Source organism: Pleurodeles waltl, chromosome 1_2, assembly GCF_031143425.1.
Source record: "Pleurodeles waltl isolate 20211129_DDA chromosome 1_2, aPleWal1.hap1.20221129, whole genome shotgun sequence".
In the NCBI taxonomy this organism is placed as follows: domain Eukaryota; kingdom Metazoa; phylum Chordata; class Amphibia; order Caudata; family Salamandridae; genus Pleurodeles; species Pleurodeles waltl.
In genome coordinates, this window is record NC_090437.1 from 1,242,211,601 (window position 1) to 1,242,234,647 (window position 23,047).

A 23,047-nucleotide genomic window follows, 5' to 3' on the forward strand; every position below is an offset into this window, starting at 1 on the left:
CATCATCATGACCAAGCTTAGAACAACCACATGTAAAGTCCCTCAGGAATCACACCTCTGCCCTCTTCTCTAAATGTATACATGTGTCACCTTTGAATCATACTCTAATGGCACAAAAATGTGACCCTACATTGGCAGATTTTAGATGGATTGCTCCTTTGGAGAAGACTGTTGTTATCTCGAGGAGTTGATATGGATTCTAGTTGTGTGGCACAAAAATAGAACTGCTAGGGTCATATAGCTGTCAAATTTTTTTGCCACCACCTTAGTGCTTCAATAAAAAAACATCTTTCACTAATTGACCAAAACCTGCACATCATGGGTCGCAGCCGTACAGGTCCCATTGATCCAACTGTAAGACATCTACTCTGGTTAATTATGTGAGACAATATAAACTTTTGGAAAGCTGCCTACATTTCTCAGTTTCACAGATATGATACACACTGATAGGGGCAACTTCCTAAATTCTTAACAAAAGACAGTACTCAGCTTCATTCTGAGTGTGATATCTTCTAGAATGAGCTGCAGACCTTGGGATGAGTGACCTCCTACTAGGCCAACACATAAAAAAGCAAGAAACATTTCTCGCTCAATTCTATGGGATGGACTTTTTTAAAACGAAATTGTCTGAACCCACAAATACTAAGGAATAAGTGGCACTTACCTAGTAATGTATCACTCCTGGAGACTCCACCTGCAAGCCCTGTCTGTTCAAAGAAACTGTGTTGTTACATTATAGGTATACAAGGTCAAAACATGCCAGAGGATGGCCTTCATGCTGATGTGAAGTGACAATTGAATTTGTTCCTCAAAAGGTATGTGTGGCTTCAAAATGCAACCCACCTCTTCGAACAGAATGCCACAATGGATGTTTCATTGTTTATACCATTATTTGTGTGGGATCTGGCATCAACGAATAATTTTTGAGACAAGAACATGAATGGACGGAAACAACAGAAACAGTTGCATAACTTAGTTATCATACTCCTGAAAGTAAAAACACAGTGAATACAGGGCAAGGACAGAGAAAGACATCTCTACTACAACAATGAACACGTCTGTTGGAGACTGAGCACCACAGGCCAAGAAAATAGGCACAATAACATTCTCCTGTAGGCCTACCTAAAAATGTCGAAGCTCAGTTTGTGAAAGGCTTTCTGATAACATGTGCTGCAATATGCTACTAATCCCTAACGCATGCTATGATTCTCAAACAAATCAAAGTAGAGAGAATCTGGTCGTCACCACCAAGACTTTGCACTAAGCATAAGGGGGGCAAATTGTAACCTTAAAGAGTAGAAGGAAAACAATTGAAAGTTACATGCTACAAGAATATTCAATGATTATCCTTTGGCATTCACAGGGAGATGCAGGAAATATATCCTAAAAGAGATTAATTCCAGTTTTATCTCTCATTCCCAGCCACCTTTCACTTACAACTCAAGCAGATGATGAGAAGGTTTAGATCATCTTAGAATAGCGTTCTCCCCTAACGGACTCTCACCAATTCAGCTGTGGCTGTCAAGAGTCGAGCCACCAGATCCTTTGCACCCAGAAAGAGAAAAGCACTGATCCTATTTGCGTTTCACATGAGGAAACCTAGATAACCCATCATTTTTGTATCCACAGTGGTCCAGATTTTGTGCCATTGAGTTGGATATACTACTAAGAAAGTACATATGCCCTCTGGTTCATCAGATAGATTTTTTTTTTTTTTTTTGTAATGAATGAAAGTTAACTAAATTTCTGCTGTGAATGTAAAATAAGGTTTTTTTAAAGTGGTATTGTGCATCTAATGCATGTGAAGGATATTCTTGAACATGGAGAATCGTATAGATGCTTTGCTTGTCCTCTAGAGAAGAATACACGGCAGCACAGCATTCAAACATGCTCACTACAGGTTGTGAGCATTGAGTCCGCTGACCCTAGATTTAGTTTTGTGGCGCTTCATTTTGCCTGTCATGTACTTACTTGAGCCATCATCATCTTCATTGTGCCCAGATAACCATTATCATCTTCTTCTTTATCACCATTACTCCTTATGTTTTCGTGACTGCTTGTGGACATAGCAATGTTGAAAAACATATAGATATTATCGCTGAATGGGTAACTGGATTAAATGTGGTCTGGAGCTAATGTAAGTGTGCTCCTATTGCACTCTTCACCCTCTAGTGCAAAATGTAATCAAATATATAAATATAAGGAAACACCACAGCAACAATACATATTCAAAACAATAATGCCAAATAATTTCAATCAATAGTTCAATTAATAATTTCAATTTTAATAGTACGTTCAAATACATTTTAAACTATCTTGATAGTGACCACAGTTAAACAAAATCCCAGATACAAAATCAATAAACAAGTTATTTGAAATAGAAAAATAATTCTCAGATACTTGATTGTAGGAAGTTTTTTTCCCATTTTATTTTCATTGCAGTCATATTTTCAAGACTTAGGCCCTGAATCTGCATTTGTTGGAGGAATACATGCTAGTTTTTGTGCCAGATAAACAATTATATCATGAGGTTATTTATTGGCATAGCACCCATCTTGGCAGGTATGATCAATAATATTGCATTCACTTTTTTCCCTGTTAAATTCCAGCAGGATTGATGTGCAACAATTAACAAAGGGTGAGGTTTTAACACATCCAGTAATTACCTCGTGTGGTAAATACCATCACACTCAGAATACCAACCTCTGCACAATTAGGGGATTGCAGAGGAGTGAAAAGTCTCTGATAAACTCGGATATCAGAATAAGGGCCTTAGAGCCTCATTAAGAGTGACCCAGTAATTGCTGTAATATTTATTGCACCTGATGAAAATAGACTCAACTGAGTCAGGTGTGATAAATTCCACCAAATTACGAGTTTTTAAAGAATGGCATGCAGATCCTGGTGCTCCATGTCCCCAAACCTGTATATTCCCATGCATTTTTCCCCTGGTAAATATTGTCAGGTTTGACCTGTGTATACATATCACAAAACCCATGATTGAGATGACAGAACTTATATCACTATCAGCTGGACCAATCATATTAAGGGCCTTAGATTCAGTCTTGATGGTTTATCAGATAGATACCAAACAGTCAAATGCAGCCAAGTGCTTCATGATATAGAATAGAAGAAATGCTGTAACAGCCAACTAAGAAAGCAATCATCTTATACAATTACAAATATCATTGTCCATCAATTTCTGATGGAAATGTTGATTGATTTGTTTTGGAATGTTAGTGGATACAGCAGCATAAGCACATTCTTTGTGCGCCGAGTCCATATCCTTCTCCACGAGTATTCTCCTAAAAAAAAAAATATATCTATATACTTTTGCCTGGGAGGCCCATGAGACGGTATATCCATTTTACACAACACATATAAACACAATTAGTGTGTCTCTTACTGAATGAACTATAGATATGTTTGTGATTTTCATACTTTTGCTGAACCAAGCTCTTCTGCAAATTGGACTATATCCACGAGCCCTACACTTCTCATGAATGCTTTTGTCTCTATTTCCCTTGCCACAGGGCAGAGTCTTTGTCTTGGCAGTACTGATCTCCATATTAGACTCCTTTAATGGTGTCTATGCAGGACTCACTACTAAAACTAAACTGCAGAAAGCACATGATTAACCTGCTTGCCTTGTCCTTGATGTTGAATGTGCTAATCATATCACCCCTGCATTCTTGGTGAGTCACTGCCCCCTTGTGCGTAACACCCTCATACCTCACAATGCTTCTGCTATTTCACCAACCGAGCAGGCACCTGAAGTTGGATGCCTCAAACTGTCCTCAATGTTCACCCAGCACAATATAAATGCTTTGGTGGCAGACCATTCCATTCTCAAGCGCCTCTCTCTCGAGATCTTGCTTCTTTTCTCTCTCAGAGCTGACAACCATATTCTCAAATCTGTAACATTACCAAAGCCCTACACCTTCCCAAAGGCATCTTTATCACTTGACCTTCAGCCTCTATTTTGCTATATCCTTTTGACTTTGTTATAGCTGGCGACCCTTTGTTCTGCTTTCAGAGCATTTAAAGCATTTTAAAATGGCCCGTGAATTACCTCAGTGGTATACGAAAACAGTCAATTAACTAAAATCCATTGTATATTGGTGTTTACACATAGGGCCTCTCTCACCCAGCTCACTATTTGCTAGGCTTCGATATACTGTGCTGTACCCTTCACGAGTGCTATGTGGGTACAATGTTTCTTTGCCAGTGATGAGATGGTACTGTTGATGACGCAGAAAAATAAGGACTAACAAATATTCATATATCATGTAATCGAAATCATATAAGGTAGTGTGATTTTAGCAAAGAAATATAATGTACGTGAGAAATTGTGCCCAAGGGGTAGTTTGCCATTATTATAAACAAGCTTAATTAATCATGAAGAATTGAAAATGTAGTAATCCGTCATATTTGCAAATGTATTCTATGATTTTCTTGTCGAAACTGTTATATGCTTAGCTTAAATTTAAAAAAGAGGCTTTGGCCTAGTTGCCTGGTTTCAAATTTAACTGCGTGTTTTTCACTTATAGTAACAAAAACATTATTTTACTTTAAGGTTGTGTTTTTCCAGTATAGATGACTAATACACTTATCTCAAGGTTTCGTGCTAGGCTAGTTTCATCCCTTTTAAAACAAGGTCAGTTTCTGCAGGTGCAGACAATAAAAGCACTGATACCGAAATAATTGGCAAACTGTGTTGCAACTTGTGTTCCAAGGCTCCAAGGACGCCTTATGCATAAATGAGTACTAGGAGAAAGACACTATTCATTGGTCAAAAGGAAGCCACCCTATGAACCCTCCAATGGAAGTCTCTGAAGAATTTGGAATGTTTCTTACTTAAACCCACCGGACAAAGAGAAGCCAGCCATTTTCTACGATGCCATTTTGAAGTCTGATCCAAGATGCCATTTTGGTAAAAGCACCTGATGCCCTTTCTCTGTCGCTGAGAAAGAGACTTTAAAGAATTCTCACCCTAGAGACTTTAACTTTGCCCCGTCCTGTCCATGTAGTGACTTTTACCCGATTCTCCTTGCTGCAGCAAGGAAACTTGCTTTAACTTTGCCCCTTTGAAATCTGCCCCATGCTGATAGAACCGATACCTGAAGGACGAAGACTTTTCTTGAATGCTGATTGTATTTGGTAAATATGAAAGGATAATTGTATTATGCATTGTGTTTTCCATCCTAGGTTAATTTTGTGTTAACTAAATTCGTTTTGCATGAAGCCCTACATGCCAATGATAATTAGAGGTTAGTTGAGGTATTCACTTGATGCACCATATTAAATTGAAATCTTGTTATGCTGACCAATGTATGCAATTAGTCAAATTCAGTTGCTTATACTAGTGATTTGTATTGCTATAACCGAGTGCATTATAATCCAGATTTTGCGTAGATTGCGTTTCTTCCACCTCTATGGACAGATAGTAATGTTCGTATATGTACACCATTTGATTTTGAGACTCACTTATATCATGCTAGCTTTGTTAATATAGGGAAATAAATTCATTAACTTCTAATAAAGTGGTGTGGTTATTCATGACTGAAAGGTCATGGTGCGTCGAAATACCGATTGTTATTGATTCTTAATGTGTTGTTTGATCTATTAATTGAGTATTGGGTATTAATTATAATGTTTCTTGATTATTGATCTGAGAGATCCGACTATTTTTGGATGAGGAGAACCCAACTCGGTTAAAAGGTTCACCGACCTCCACCAAGTACAAGTAATTTATAAAGACTGGACGCGCTATCACTGTCACACACTGCCTGTACATGAGTGCAGCCCCATTTTGTTTAGATATATGTGTGGTCTGCTAAAATGTGAGAAAAAGGGGAAGGGATGTGGCATCTGTTGCACCAGTGACATTTGGGAATTGTGCAGTGCAGTACAAGGAGTCTTGCAGACACAGTAGCTCTGCAGCAGCATCAGGGACATTAAGGTTCATTTTGATCTTTGGGGACCGGGCTGTGAGTTTGTGAGCCTGCACTCTGGGAAATGTCACCTACCGGGATTACTGTGGACATATAGAACCTATAGGCCAAGGGATGCATTGCAGTCAAGGACTGCAGATATGCTGGTATAGCCTGAGTTCTAGCAATGCCGCAGCTAGTTCTTGGGCAAACATCCTGAATGAGGGCATGTACCAGCTCCCCAGTAAAGTTGTACTTCCTGTAAATCCTTCTCAAACCGTACTAATAGTTTCATCCTTTACCAAAATATCCTGTCCTTTCTTCTGCTCCTATTATCATTTTCTGCAGCCAGTAGCCAAATGTGTCTCAACACCACAGATAATCATCTACTATGTGTGAATGTGCTGTATTCTGCTGTGCTTATCGTGTTTTGCAACATACTGCTCCTGCTCTGAGATGGTGACCAGGTGATGGTTTTGATCAATGCTTACATGAATGTTCCCAAAGTGTGAGTCCTTTCAAATTTAATTTGTGATTTGCACGATGCGTTTCCAAGTGAAGTGTCACCAACGGGTTCGCCTTTAGACACATATATATACTGGGCATTGCTATGTTTACATTACCTCATCTCATGTTTTGTGACTCCTTCATGCATCGTGAAATTAATATGCATGATCATAACGTCTTTGCAAACTTTTGTGAATCTGCATCTTTAAGGAACTCATTAAACGTCGCCCAGATTCGAAGTGGGAGATAACAGGATTACAAGGTCCTTGGTCTACTGCACCCCCAAAGTTTTTTCTCCATCGGAGTTCGCCTTCTCCAAATAAGTAAACATTTTTTTAAATGAAAAAACAGAGTATAATGGTAGGGTGTAGTGAGAAATTAGTTAAGGACTCAATCCTCAGTTTCCTATGGGATCGTAAGGATTGTACTTGCTTGTGATCAACTAGCAATTCCCCCGGTGTTACCATTACCCCGGTGGCAAATGTGCAATCTCTATCCACATTACACTTGTGCTCAGTATAAGGCCTCTATTAGGGTTAAATATTTTTTTAATATTCAAGAGAAAAAAAAGTTTTGTATGAGCTAAAAAGTCATTAATGGCATGCCTTACTTGAAATATTATGCATGAATGTGGGTGGAGAACATGTGATACCTAGGAATATGGAGAAAAGAGTGTTTCTTGCATTTAACCTGCCTTTCTACAATATAAGATGAAGCACTGACATTGATCTAATATTCATCAGGGAGCTCGGTAACTACACGCATTCAACTCTAGTTATCAACCACAGGAAAACATTAACCCAAATGCCAATTGTAGCAAGTACACCTATCTAAGGCATAAAGTACTTCCTGCCCAACATTATAATGATATTGCAAGTCACAGAAGAGGTCCATAACCATATAGGGGGATGAGGCCGAAGGCCAAGTTCCTTTAAAAGGATATACAACTCCAAGGGGACTTGCAGTATCCTTATCATGTACTCCGGGGGTTCTTTATCTCTTAGCCGGAGGTTCTTTATCTCTTATAATACATGGTCACACCATAATTTTTCCCACGGACCACTTAAAACCTTGGCGCGTCACTCCTTCATAGCGAGCCTGTTTGCAAACATGAAGGATAAAAATAAAAACTTTGTGGCAAAATTAAACACAACAAACAACTGTTCGATATTTGTTGCAAACAAATATTAGATACAGTTCAATACAGGACAGTTTTTAAAGAAAAACTGCATAGCACGGAATGTGTACAAACATGCAAAAAATTCTAGCTTTTCTCTTTCTAAGGAGTACAAAAAATAAACATATTCTCTCTGCATGTCATTGTAAGCTAATAAAATAGAATGGAAGATAGAAAAGCAGTTTCTCTATGCTGCTTTGAACAGCTGCTTTAATTATGCTCCGTGACCTGACCTACCTTTCGCCTCAGCTGGTGGCTCTGGCAGCAGGCATTGTGACATCAGAACCCGACTTTAATAACCTTATAATGGTCGAACTCTGGCATCTTTACTTAGAATCGGCACGTTGGTGTGCCACAAGTCGCCGATAAAAGAAATTAGTGACTGCCGTTTACACAAGGATTGCATGTATTATATAACGTAATCCACTCATTCTTCACTTTGGTATTCCTGAGAAGCACACGCAATCGAGAACAGCACTAACTGTCACTGATCTAACTGCATTATTATTCCTAGCTGTCATAGGTATGCTTCAAGCACGTAGAGACAAGAATCTTTCTTTAGTGATGTCTTGCAAAATACTATCAGTTGAACCAGTTCAACCGAGAATAAGGTGCAGATTTACTAAAATTTGGCATGGTGGATCACCACTTGTTGGCACAGCAACCACGCAAAATGTTATTTCTGATTCACAAAGCCACACAAATCAGATTTGCATGGCTTTGTGTGGGACGTTTCTCATTCTCATGGGGTTTTGCCACATTCCCAGATTTACAAAGGCATGTAAACCTGGGAATGTGTAACAAAGCTATGCTTCCCTGAGCTAGGCATTCTGCAGCATGCATAGAAAGAGGGAACTGCCTTTAACCCCTTCGCTGCCAGGCCTTTTCCCCCTCCTGTGCCAGGCCTTTTTTTGCCTATTTAGGGCAGTTCGCGCTTAGGCCCGCATAACTTTTTGTCCACATAAGCTAACCAAGCCAAATTTGCGTCCTTTTTTTCCAACATCCTAGGGATTCTGGAGGTACCCAGACTTTGTGGGTTCCCCTGAAAGAGGCCAAGAAATTGGCCAAAATACAGGGAAAATTTTGTTTTTTTCCAAAAAATTGGAAAAAGTGGCTGCAGAAGAAGGCTTGTGGTTTTTCCCCTGAAAATGGCATCAACAAAGGGTTTGCGGTGCTAAACTCAGCAGCTTCCCAGCTTTCAGGAACAGGCAGACTTGAATCAGAAAACCCAATTTTTCAACACAATTGTGGCATTTTTCTTGGACATACCCCATTTTTGCAATTTTTTGTGCTTTCAGCCTCCTTCCAGTCAATGACAGAAATGGGCATGAAACCAATGCTGGATCCCAGAAACCTAAACATTTCTGAAATGTAGACAAAATTCTGAATTCAGCAAGGGGTCATTTGTGTAGATCCTACAAGAGTTTCCTACAGAAAATAACAACTGAAAAAGAAAAATATTGAAATTTAGGTGAAAAAAACATAAATGTTTCTCTACGTTTTACTCTGTAACTTTTCCCTGCAATGTCAGATTATCGAAAGCAATATACCGTTACGTCTGCTGGACTGCTCTGGTTGCAGGGATATATAGGGCTTGTAGGTTCATCAAGAACCCGAGGAACCCAGAGCAAATAAATGAGCTGCACCCTGACGTGCGTTTTCATTCTATACCGGGTATACAGCAATTCATTTGCTGAAATATAAAGAGTAAAAAATTGCTATCAAGAAAACCTTTGTATTTCCAAAAAGGCCACAAGATAAGGTGTTGAGGAGCAGTGGTTATTTGCACATCTCTGAATTCCGGGGTGACCATACTAGCATGTGAATTACAGGGCTTTTCTCAAATAGATGTCTTTTTTACACACTCTCCTATATTTGGAAGGAAAAAATGTAGAGAAAGACAAGAGGCAATAACACTTGTTTTTCTAATCTATGTTCCCCCAAGTCTCCCGATAAAAATGATACCTCACTTGTGTGGGTAGGCCTAGCGCCCGCGACAGGAAACGCCCCAAAGCGCAACGTGGACACATCCACATTTTTGGAAGACAACCGAGGTGTTTTTTGCGAAGTGCCTACCTGTAGATTTTGGCCTCTAGCTCAGCCGGCACCTAGGGAAACCTACCAAACCTGTGCATTTCTGAAAACTAGAGACCTAGGGGAATCCAAGGAGGGGTGAGTTGCGGGGCTCGGACCAGGTTCTGTTACCCAGAATCCTTTGCAAACCTCAAAATTTGGCTAAAAAAACACATGTTCCTCACATTTCTGAGGCAGAAAGATCTGGAATCTGAGAGGAGCCACAAATTTCCTTTCACCCAGCGTTCCCCCAAGTCTCCCGATAAAAATGATACCTCACTTGTGTGGGTAGGCATAGCGCCCGCGACAGGAAACGCCCCAAAGCGCAACGAGGACACATCCAAATTTTTGGAAGGCAACAGAGGTGATTTTTGCGAAGTGCCTACCTTAAGATTTTGGCCTCTAGCTCAGCCGGCACCTAGGGAAACCTACCAAACCTGTGCATTTTTAAAAACTAGAGACCTAGGGGAATCCAAGGAGGGGTGACTTGCGGGGCTCGGACCAGGTTCTGTTACCCAGAATCCTTGGCAAACTTCAAAATTTGGCTAAAAAAACACATGTTCCTCACATTTCTGTGGCAGAAAGTTCTGGAATCTGAGAGGAGCTACAAATTTCCTTCCACCCAGCGTTCCCCCAAGTCTCCCGATAAAAATGATACCTCACTTGCGTGGGTAGGCCTAGCGCCGGCGACAGGAAACACCCCAAAGCGCAACGTGGACACATCCTAAATTTTGGAAAAAAACAGAGGTGTTTTTTGCGAAGTGCCTAACTGTAGATTTTGGCCTCTAGCTCAGCCGGCACCTAGGGAAACCTACCAAACCTGTACATTTCTGAAAACTAGAGACCTAGGGGAATCCAAGGAGGGGTGACTTGCGGGGCTCGGACCAGGTTCTGTTACCCAGAATCCTTTGCAAACCTCAAAATTTGGCTAAAAAAACACATGTTCCTCACATTTCTGAGGCAGAAAGATCTGGAATCTGAGAGGAGCCACAAATTTCCTTCCACCCAGCGTTCCCCCAAGTCTCCCGATAAAAATGATACCTCACTTGCGTGGGTAGGCCTAGCGCCCGCGACAGGAAACGACCCAAAGCGCAATGTGAACACATCCAAATTTTTGGAAGACAACAGAGGTGATTTTTGCGAAGTGCCTACCTGTAGATTTTGGCCTCTAGCTCAGCCGGCACCTAGGGAAACCTACCAAACCTGTGCATTTCTGAAAACTAGAGACCTAGGGGAATCCAAGGAGGGGTGACTTGCGGGGCTCGGACCAGGTTCTGTTACCCAGAATCCTTTGCAAACCTCAAAATTTGGCTAAAAAAACACATGTTCCTCACATTTCTGTGCCCGAAAGTTCTGGAATCTGAGAGGAGCCACAAATTTCCTTCCACCCAGCGTTCCCCCAAGTCTCCCGATAAAAATGATACCCCACTTGTGTGGGTAGGCCTAGTGCCGGCGACAGGAAACACCCCAAAGCGCAACGTGGACACATCCTAAATTTTGGGAAAAAACAGAGGTGTTTTTTGCGAAGTGCCTACCTGTAGATTTTGGCCTCTAGCTCAGCCGGCACCTAGGGAAACCTACCAAACCTGTGCATTTCTGAAAACTAGAGACCTAGGGGAATCCAAGGAGGGGTGACTTGCGGGGCCTGGACCAGGTTCTGTTACCCAGAATCCTTTGCAAACCTCAAAATTTGGCAAAAAAAACACATGTTCCTCACATTTCTGTGGCAGAAAGTTCTGGAATCTGAGAGGAGCTACAAATTTCCTTCCACCCAGCGTTCCCCCAAGTCTCCCGATAAAAATGATACCTCACTTGCGTGGGTAGGCCTAGCGCCGGCGACAGGAAACACCCCAAAGCGCAACGTGGACACATCCTAAATTTTGGAAAAAAACAGAGGTGTTTTTTGCGAAGTGCCTAACTGTAGATTTTGGCCTCTAGCTCAGCCGGCACCTAGGGAAACCTACCAAACCTGTGCATTTCTGAAAACTAGAGACCTAGGGGAATCCAAGGAGGGGTGACTTGCGGGGCTCGGACCAGGTTCTGTTACCCAGAATCCTTTGCAAACCTCAAAATTTGGCTAAAAAAACACATGTTCCTCATATTTCTTTGGCAGAAAGTTCTGGAATCTGAGAGGAGCTACAAATTTCCTTCTACCCAGCGTTCCCCCAAGTCTCCCGATAAAAATGATACCTCACTTGCGTGGGTAGGCCTAGCGCCCGCGACAGGAAACGCCCCAAAGCGCAACATGAACACATCCAAATTTTTGGAAGACAACAGAGGTGATTTTTGCGAAGTGCCTACCTGTAGATTTTGGCCTCTAGCTCAGCCGGCACCTAGGGAAACCTACCAAACCTATGCATTTCTGAAAACTAGAGACCTAGGGGAATCCAAGGAGGGGTGACTTGCGGGGCTCGGACCAGGTTCTGTTACCCAGAATCCTTTGCAAACCTCAAAATTTGGCTAAAAAAACACATGTTCCTCACATTTCTGTGGCCGAAAGTTCTGGAATCTGAGAGGAGCCACAAATTTCCTTCCACCCAGCGTTCCCCCAAGTCTCCCGATAAAAATGATACCTCACTTGTGTGGGTAGGCCTAGTGCCGGCGACAGGAAACACCCCAAAGCGCAACGTGGACACATCCTAAATTTTGGAAAAAAACAGAGGTGTTTTTTGCGAAGTGCCTACCTGTAGATTTTGGCCTCTAGCTCAGCCGGCACCTAGGGAAACCTACCAAACCTGTGCATTTCTGAAAACTAGAGACCTAGGGGAATCCAAGGAGGGGCGACTTGCGGGGCTCGGACCAGGTTCTGTTACCCAGAATCCTTTGCAAACCTCAAAATTTGGCTAATAAAACACATGTTCCTCACATTTCGGTGACAGAAAGTTCTGGAATCTAAGAGGAGCCACAAATTTCCTTCCACCCAGCGTTCCCCCAAGTCTCCCGATAAAAATGATACCTCACTTGTGTGGGTAGGCCTAGCGCCCGCGACAGGAAATGGCCCAAAACACAACCTGGACACATCACATTTTTTCATAGAAAACAGGGCCTACATGTGGATTTTGGCCTCTAGCTCAGCCGGCACCTGGGGAAACCTAGCAAACCAGCGCATTTTTGAAAACTAGAAACCCAGGGGAATCCAAGATGGGGGGAATTGTGGGGCTCTGACCAGGTTCTGTTACCCAGAATCCTTTGCAAACCTCAAATTGTGGCTAAAAAAACATGTTTTCCTCACATTTCAGTGACAGAAAGTTCTGGAATCTGAGAGGAGCCACAAATTTCCTTCCACCTAGCGTTCCCCCAAGTCTCCCGATAAAAATGATACCTCACTGGTGTGGGTAGGCCTAGGGCCCGCGACAGGAAATGGCCCAAAACACAACATGGACACATCACATTTTTTCAGAGAAAACAGTGCCTACCTGTGGATTTTGGCCTCTAGCTCAGCCGGGCCCAGGGGGGGCAGAAATGGCCTAAAATAAATTTGTCCCCAACCCCCCTGCCCCCCCGGGAGCGACCCTTGCCTATGGGGACGCCCCCCCTTGCGTGACATTGGTGCCCAAAAAAAAATCCCCGGTGCCTAGTGCTTTCTGCCCCCCTTGGGGGCAGATTGACCTACAATCGCCCAATCTGCCCCCAAGGGGGGCAGAAATGGTCTAAATACAATTTTCCCCCCAGGGGAGCGACCCTTGCCTAATGGGTCGCTCCCCATCTCTACAAAAACAAACAAACAAACAAAAAAAAAACACAAAAAAACAATTTGCCCTGGCGCCTAGAGGTTTCTGCCCCCCCCCGGGGGCAGATCGGCCTAATACCAATAGGCCGATATGCCCCCAGGGGGGGCAGAAATGGCCTAAAATAAATTTGCCCCCCCAACCCCCCCGGGGAGCGACCCTTGCCTGCAAGGTCGCTCCCCTTGCGGGATGGCGCAAAAAAAAGATCCCTGGTGCCTAGTGGTTTCTGCCCCCCTTGGGGGCAGATTGACCTACAATCGGCCAATCTGCCTCCAAGGGGGGCAGAGATGGTCTAAATACAATATGCCCCCCAGGGGAGCGACCCTTGCCTAATGCGTCGCTCCCCATCTCTAAAAAAACAAACAAACAAAAAAAAAACCCACACAAAAAAAATGTTGCCCTGGCGCCTAAAGGTTTCTGCCCCCCGGGGGCAGATCGGCCTAATACCAATAGGCCGATCTGCCCCCAGGGAGGCAGAAATGGCCTAAAATAAATTTACCCCCCCCGGGGAGCGACCCTTGCCTGCAAGGTCGCTCCCCTTGCGTGACGGCACAAAAAAAAGATCCCTGGTGCCTAGTGGTTTCTGCCCCCATTGGGGGCAGATTGACCTACAATCGGCCAATCTGCCCCCAAAGGGGTCAGAAATGGTCTAAATACAATTTGCCCCCCAGGGGAGCGACCCTTGCCTAATACGTCGCTCCCCATCTCTAAAAAAACAAACAAACAAAAAAAAAAACACAAAAAAACTATTTGCCCAGGCGCCTAGAGGTTTCTGCCCCTCCTGTGGGCAGATCGGCCTAATACCAATAGGCCAATCTGCCCCCAGGGGGGGCAGAAATGGCCTAAAATAAATTTGCCCCCCTCACCCCCCCCCCCCCGGGGAGGGACCCTTGCCTACAAGGTCGCTCCCCTTGCGTGACGGCGCAAAAAAAAGATCCCTGGTGCCTAGTGGTTTCTGCCCCCCTTGGGGGCAGATTGACCTACAATCGGCCAATCTGCCCCCAAGGGGGGCAGAGATGGTCTAAATACAATATGCCCCCCAGGGGAGCGACCCTTGCCTAATGCGTCGCTCCCCATCTCTAAAAAAACAAACAAACAAAAAAAAAACCCACACAAAAAAAAATTTGCCCTGGCGCCTAAAGGTTTCTGCACCCCCGGGGGCAGATCGGCCTAATACCAATAGGCCGATCTGCCCCCAGGGGGGCAGAAATGGCCTAAAATAAATTTACCCCCCCCGGGGAGCGACCCTTGCCTGCAAGGTCGCTCCCCTTGCGTGACGGCGCAAAAAAAAGATCCCTGGTGCCTAGTGGTTTGTGCCCCCCCCGGGGGCAGATCGGCCTAATACCAATAGGCCGATATGCCCCCAGGGGGGGCAGAAATGGCCTAAAATAAATTTGCCCCCCCAACCCCCCCGGGGAGCGACCCTTGCCTGCAAGGTCGCTCCCCTTGCGGGATGGCGCAAAAAAAAGATCCCTGGTGCCTAGTGGTTTCTGCCCCCCTTGGGGGCAGATTGACCTACAATCGGCCAATCTGCCTCCAAGGGGGGCAGAGATGGTCTAAATACAATATGCCCCCCAGGGGAGCGACCCTTGCCTAATGCGTCGCTCCCCATCTCTAAAAAAACAAACAAAAAAAAAAAAAACCCACACAAAAAAAAATTTGCCCTGGCGCCTAAAGGTTTCTGCCCCCCCGGGGGCAGATCGGCCTAATACCAATAGGCCGATCTGCCCCCAGGGGGGCAGAAATGGCCTAAAATAAATTTACCCCCCCCGGGGAGCGACCCTTGCCTGCAAGGTCGCTCCCCTTGCGTGACGGCGCAAAAAAAAGATCCCTGGTGCCTAGTGGTTTCTGCCCCCATTGGGGGCAGATTGACCTACAATCGGCCAATCTGCCCCCAAAGGGGTCAGAAATGGTCTAAATACAATTTGCCCCCCAGGGGAGCGACCCTTGCCTAATACGTCGCTCCCCATCTCTAAAAAAACAAACAAACAAAAAAAAAAACACAAAAAAACTATTTGCCCAGGCGCCTAGAGGTTTCTGCCCCCCCTGTGGGCAGATCGGCCTAATACCAATAGGCCAATCTGCCCGCAGGGGGGGCAGAAATGGCCTAAAATAAATTTGCCCCCCTCACCCCCCCCCCCCGGGGAGGGACCCTTGCCTACAAGGTCGCTCCCCTTGCGTGACGGCGCAAAAAAAAGATCCCTGGTGCCTAGTGGTTTCTGCCCCCCTTGGGGGCAGATTGACCTACAATCGGCCAATCTGCCCCCAAGGGGGGCAGAAATGGTCTAAATACAATTTTCCCCCCAGGGGAGCGACCCTTGCCTAATGCGTCGCTCCCCATCTCTAAAAAAACAAACAAACAAAAAAAAAAACACCAAAAAACTATTTGCCCAGGCGCCTAGAGGTTTCTGCCCCCCCTGTGGGCAGATCGGCCTAATACCAATAGGCCGATCTGCCCCCAGGGGGGGCAGAAATGGCCTAAAATAAATTTGCCCTCCTCAAGGGGGAGCGACCCTTGCCTACAAGGTCGCTCCCCTTGCGTGACGGCGCAAAAAAAAGATCCCTGCAGCCTAGTAGTTTCTGCCCCCCTTGGGGGCAGATTGACCTACAATCGGCCAATCTGCCCGCAAGGGGGGCAGAAAAGGACTAAATACAATTTGCCCCCCAGGGGAGCGACCCTTCCCTAATGGGTCGCTCCCCATCTCTACAAAAACAAACAAACAAACAAAAAAAAAACACAAAAAAAACAATTTGCCCTGGCACCTAGAGGTTTCTGCCCCCCCCGGGGGCAGATCGGCCTAATACCAATAGGCCGATCTGCCCCCAGGGGGGGCAGAAATGGCCTAAAATAAATTTGCCCCCCCAGCCCCCCCGGGGAGCGACCCTTGCCTGCAAGGTCGCTCCCCTTGCGTGACGGCGCAAAAAAAAGATCCCTGGTGCCTAGTGGTTTCTGCCCCCCTTGGGGGCAGATTGACCTACAATCGGCCAATCTGCCTCCAAGGGGGGCAGAAATGGTCTAAATACAATTTGCCCCCCAGGGGAGCGACCCTTGCCTAATGCGTCGCTCCCCATCTCTAAAAAAACAAACAAACAAAAAAAAACCCACACAAAAAAAAATGTGCCCTGGCGCCTAAAGGTTTCTGCCCCCCCCCGGGGGCAGATCGGCTTAATACCAATAGGCCGATCTGCCCCCAGGGGGGCAGAAATGGCCTAAAATAAATTTGCCCCCCCACCCCCCCGGGGAGCGACCCTTGCCTGCAAGGTCGCTCCCCTTGTGTTACGGCGCAAAAAAAAGATCCCTGGTGCCTAGTGGTTTCTGCCCCCATTGGGGGCAGAAATGGTCTAAATACAATTTGCCCCCCAGGGGAGCGACCCTTGCCTAATGCGTCGCTCCCCATCTCTAAAAAAACAAAAAAAAAAAGAAAAATCACAAAAAAACTATTTGCCCAGGCGCCTAGAGGTTTCTGCCCCCCCTGTGGGCAGATCGGCCCAATACCAATAGGCCGATCTGCCCCCAGGGGGGGCAGAAATGGCCTAAAATAAATTTGCCCCCCTCACCCCCCCCCCCCCGGGGAGCGACCCTTGCCTACAAGGTCGCTCCCCTTGTGTGACGGCGCAAAAAAAGATCCCTGGTGCCTAGTGGTTTCTGCCCCCCTTGGGGGCAGATTGACCTACAATCGGCCAATCTGCCCCCAAGGGGGGCAGAAATGGTCTAAATACAATTTGCCCCCCAGGGGACCGACCCTTGCCTAATGCGTTGCTCCCCATCTCTAAAAAAACAAACAAACAAAAAAAAAACCACAAAAAAACTATTTGCCCAGGCGCCTAGAGGTTTCTGCCCCCCCTGTGGGCAGATCGGCCTAATACCAATAGGCCGATCTGCCCCCAGGGGGGGCAGAAATGGCCTAAAATAGATTTGCCCCCCTCACCCCCCCCCCCGGGGAGCGACCCTTGCCTACAAGGTCGCGACCCTTGCGTCACGGCGCAAAAAAAAGATCCCTGGTGCCTAGTGGTTTCTGCCCCCCTTGGGGGCAGATTGACCTACAATCGGCCAATCTGCCCCCAGGGGGGGCAGAAATGGTCTAAATACAATTTGCCCCCCAGGGGAGCGACCCTTGCCTAATGCGTCGCTCCCCATCTCTAAAAAAACAAACAAACAAAAAAAAAACACAAAAAAACTATTTGCCCAGGCGCCTAGAGGTTTCTGCCCCCCCTGTGGGCAGATCGGCCTAATACTAATAGGCCGATCTGCCCCCAGGGGGGGGAAGAAATGGCCTAAAATAAATTTGCCCCCCTCACCCCCCCCCCCGGGGAGCGACCCTTGCCTACAAGGTCGCTCCCCTTGCGTGACGGCGCAAAAAAAAGATCCCTGGTGCCTAGTGGTTTCTGCCCCCCTTGGGGGCAGATTGACCTAAAATCGGCCGATCTGCCCCCAAAGCGGGCAGAAATGGCCTAAATACAATTTGCCCCTCCAGGGGAGCGACCCTTGCCTAAGGGGACGCTCCCCATCTGTAAAACACAACAACAACAAAAATCCCTGGTGCCTAGTGGTTTCTGCCCCCCGTGGGGGCAGATCGGCCTAATAAAAATAGGCTGATCTGCCCCCATGGGGGGCAGAAATGGCCTAAAATAAATTTGCCCCCCAAGGGAACGACCCTTGCCTAAGGGGTCGCTCCCCTTACGTGAAAAACAAACAAACAAAAAAAACTCCCTGGTGTCTAGTGGTTTCTGCCCCCCTTGGGGGCAGATTGGCCTCATAAAAATAAGCCAATCTGCCCCCAAAGGGGGCAGAAATGGCCTAAATATAATTTCCCCCTATGGGAGCGACCCTTGCCTAAGGGGTCGCATCCCACACCTAAAAAACAAAAGAAAACAAATAAAAAAATAATTAAAAAAAAAGTATCCCTGGTGTCTAGAGGTTTCTGCCCCCACTGGGGGCAGAAAAGGCCTTAAAAAAAAATGACCCCCTGGGAGCGACCCTTGTCCAAGGGGTCGCTCCCTTCTGTCAATTTCATATAAAAAAAAAAAAATACCTGGTGTCTAGTGGGGTTTCAAAAGCCGGATTGCAAGCATTTCCTTCCCTTTGAAGCCCCTCCGGGCCTCCCCCACGTGATCGAAAGAGAAATGCTGAGCATTTCTCTTTCGATCGCGCTGGAAGCTCTGCTTCCAGCGCGATGGGGGAGGTTGTGTGATTGTCAGCGCGCGCTCGCGCGCTGATGTCACAGGGGGGGCGGAGGGGGGTCGGGGGTTGAAGGGGAAGGGATTCCCCTGTCATCCCTGACCTAGGGGGGTGGGGGGGCGGCCCTCGGGAGGAGCGCTAGCGCTTCTCCCGAGGGCAGCATTCAGGACGTAATGGTTACGTCCATGGCGCCACACGGGCCATGGACGTAACCTTTACGTCCGTGGCGGGGAAGGGGTTAAGGTTACCTTCCTGCACAAAAACAATCCTGCCTGAAACACAGGCCCTTTGCACCATGGTGCAAGGGGGCATGCATTGGCACTAGGAAGCAAACAATGACCAGCAATAAGAGACAGCAGAAATGCACCATGCCTTACTAAATTTGGCACATTTCTGTAGTTTTCCCTTCACGCAACACACTGCAGAACTGTTGCTTTCTGCCCTGCTTTGCATGAAATGTAAGTAGGCTCCTCTGTGTCTTCACTGAAGAAAAAAGTCACATTTATGTATTTAGCAATGAATGAATAATTAATTCTTTCAAAAATAACACCACCATGGTAATGCTGTAATTAAAATTACGGCACGGACACCCATTTCATGTCAAGATCAAGCTGTTTTTAAGCCTAGTTATGCCTGTTTGTTTCTTGCATCAAATTACAAAATATCATGTGGGAAGTTGGCTCTGGCCCGCGTAGACTCTCCCAGATTTTTTTGATTTAGGGACTACCTGATTTTTGAAACGCTGTGAGTGGGTCTCAGAAACTTAAGTCCACTCATTCTAAGATTCTTTAAAATTACTTGAGTGATAACTGCCAGTTCTTTCCTTTTAACATAAGATCTGCTGCTGCACAGTTGAGTGAGAGGCTCTGAGCTGTGCATATGTACACGTGTGTGGACTATGGTGTACTCACACTTAACAAGCCTGTATTTGCCCTTTCTCACAGAGACAAAGGGGGAATCCATATCTCTGGCACTGGCACTATTCACACCAGGAGTAAGAGTTTGAGAATGATCCATTTAGCTTTTTCTGTGGCAGAGTATTTTAGGTTTTTGTGGAAAGGAGCCAATTTGCTTTGTCAGTTATGGACAGAGTTAAAGGCCATGGAAGAGCTATGACTTACCAAAGTTTTAATTTGTTACCTTGAAAATTTCCTGGATGCTCTGCAGGGGAATGAATAAGGAGTGGAAGGATGATGAGGCATCTTTGGATTGTAGAGAAATGCCCACTGTCGAGAACTCTCCATCTCCACCTTTAAACCCCTTTACAAAGAAAGAAGTCTGAGAGGAACTAGGAACTACAGAGGAAGGGTGACAGATCAGTTTGCTAGAGAGGACTACATGCTTGTACTTCTAAGTGAATTATTGAACTCTTGTCTCCAGTGGATCGGGAACAGTAGAGGGTGAACTTGCTGAGAAATGTGGAGAAGAAGCTTCCTGTAGAACTTCTGAGTACTGGTCCTGTGTTGGGTACTTCTGATAGAAGATCTACTGTGCCCCTACCTTGCAAGTGTCCTGAATGCCAGCAGTCATGGAAAGTGCAAGCAGGCAGTTTACTTTGCCTTGTGGATCATGCAGTGCTGCTGAAGAAAGGCCTGGACAAAGGAGCCCAAACAGATGAGCAGGTCCCTGAGCTCTCCCTCATCATAGGAAATGCAGTTGAACATTTTCTCCAGAAACAATGCAACATTTTAGGTGCTAGTATGACTGCAAATAACCCTCCAGGTGACTGGCTCATGCCACCACAAAGTACTTGGAAACTGGCCTAATGGGTCAGAAGAAAACAGCAGTAGCCTTGCCTGCTTATGTAGTCCCAGTGCCAGCACCTCAGAAATCTTTATTCTGCCAGCGGTTTCAATATTGGCTCCTAAATTGAGGGCCTATGCTGTGGGTGATTATCCTGTGAGGGGGAGCATGTATTGCCTCCCCCTTTGTTGTTACTTTTTCACACCCGAGAATGGCCAGCTCCCTGAGCGTATTTGTTAGAAATGGGGTCTTTGGTTGACAGTCAGGTTACCCCCTGTTCAAGCAAGGACCCTCACTCTAGTCAGGGTAAAAGAGAATCACCCTCAGCTAACCCCTGCTTGCCCCCTTGGTAGCTTGGCAGAGCAGTAGGCTTAACCTCAGAGTGCTAGGTGTAAAGTATTTGTACCAACACACACAGTAACTTAATGAAAACACTACAAAATGACACAACACTGGTTTAGAAAAATAGGAAATATTTATCTAAACAAAACAAGACCAAAACGACAAAAATCCAACATAAACAAGTCAAGTTATGAATTTTTAAAGATTAAACTCAAAAATAGCGCTTAGAAACAAAAATGCTTCGATGAGATGTTAACACGGCATCGTGACGGAGTCGTTCCCAACAAGCCAACACCAGCGGCGCCGGACACGGAGTTGTGTAGACCCCCAAGTACAGTACCTTTGGTGAAGAGTGAAAACAAGCCGATGCGCGAAGTCGGGAATCGCGGCGTCTGTGGCAAACATTGAATCCGTGCACTTCGAGCGGCATCCGTCACGACGTGGTGCGGCGACTTCCACGGAGTCGCGGACTTCAGCGGGGCCGCTGCGGCATCGGGCCTGCGAAGAGCATCGCGTTCCAGCAAAGGTCATGGCATCAGGTGCAGGCGGCGTTACCGGATTCAGCAGCGGCGGCGGTCCGAAGTCGTCCGAAGTCGATTTCCTTGGATTCCACCAGCTTTCCTTTCAAGGGCCCAGGGACTGGATAGGGCACCACTTATCGGGCAGGGGTCTCTCCAGAGACTCCAGGTGCTGGCAGAGAGAAGTCTTTGCTGTCCCTGAGACTTCAAACAATAGGAGGCAAGCTCTAACTCAAGCCCTTGGAGATTTCTTCACAAGATGGAAGGCACACAAAGTCCAGTCTTTGCCCTCTTACTCTGGCAGAAGCAGCACTGCAGGAAAGCTCCACAAAGCACAGTCACAGGCAGGGCAGCACTTCTTCCTCAGCTATCAGCTCATCTCCAGGCAGAGGTTCCTCTTGGTTCCAGAAGTGTTTCTAAAGTCTGTAGATTTGAGTGCCCTTCTTATACCCATTTTAGTCTTTGAAGTCACCTTTCTTTAAAGGGGACTCACACCTACTTGTGAAATCCTGCCTTGCCCAGGCAAGGCATCAGACACACAGCAGGGGGTTGGAGCCGGCATTGTCAGAGGCAGGCACAGTCCTTTCAGATGAGAGTGACCACTCCACCCCTCCCTCCTAGCAGAGATGGCTAATCAGGAAATGCAGGTTACACCCCAGCCCCCTTTGTGTCACTGTCTAGTGCGAGGTGAAAAACAACCCAACTGTCAAACTGACCCAGACAGGGAATCCACAAACAAGGCAGAGTCACAGAATGGTTTAAGCAAGAAAATGCTCACTTTCTAAAAGTGGCATTTTCAAACGCACAATCTTAAAATCAACTTTACTAAAAGATGTATTTTTTAATTGTGAGTTCAGGGACCCCAAACTACACATGTCCATCTACTCTCTTGGGGAATCTACACTTTAATCATATTTAAATGTAGCCCCCATATTATCCTATGAAAGAGACAGGCCTTGCAACAGTGAAAAATGAAATTGGCAGTATTTCACTGTCAGGACATATAAACCACATTACTATATGTCCTACCTTATCCATACACTGCACCCTGCCCTTGGGGCTACCTAGGGCCTACCGTAGGGGTGCCTTACATGTAAGAAAAGGGAAGGTTTAGGCCTGGCAAGTGGGTACACTTGCCAAGTCGAATTTACAGTGTAAAAATACACAGACAGACACTGCAGTGGCAGGTCTGAGACATGATTACAGAGCTACTTATGTGGGTGGTACAACCAGTGCTGCAGGCCCACTAGTAGCATTTGATTTACAGGCCCTGGCACCTCTAGTGCACCTTACTAGGGACTTACTAGTAAATCAAATATGCCAATCATGGATAAACCAATTATATACAATTTACACAGAGAGCATATGCACTTTAGCACTGGTTAGCAGTGGTAAAGTGCTCAGAGTTAAAAAACCAACAGCAACAGGTCAGAAAAAATAGGAGGCAGGAGGCAAAAAGACTGGGGATGACCCTGCATAAGCAAAAGTCCAACTGTTAGAAATTAGGTCTTTGGTTGACAGTCAGGTTACCCCCTGTTCAAGCAAGGACCCTCACTCTAGTCAGGGTAAAAGAGAATCACCCTCAGCTAACCCCTGCTTACCCCCTTGGTAGCTTGGCAGAGCAGTAGGCTTAACTTCAGAGCGCTAGGCATAAAGTATTTGTACCAACACACACAGTAACGTCATGAAAACACATACAAAATGACACAACACTGGTTTAGAAAAATAGGAAATATTTATCTAAACAAAACAAGACCAAAACGACAAAAATACGACATACACAAGTCAAGTTATGAATTTTTAAAGATTAAACTCAAAAATAGCGCTTAGAAACAAAAATGCTTTGA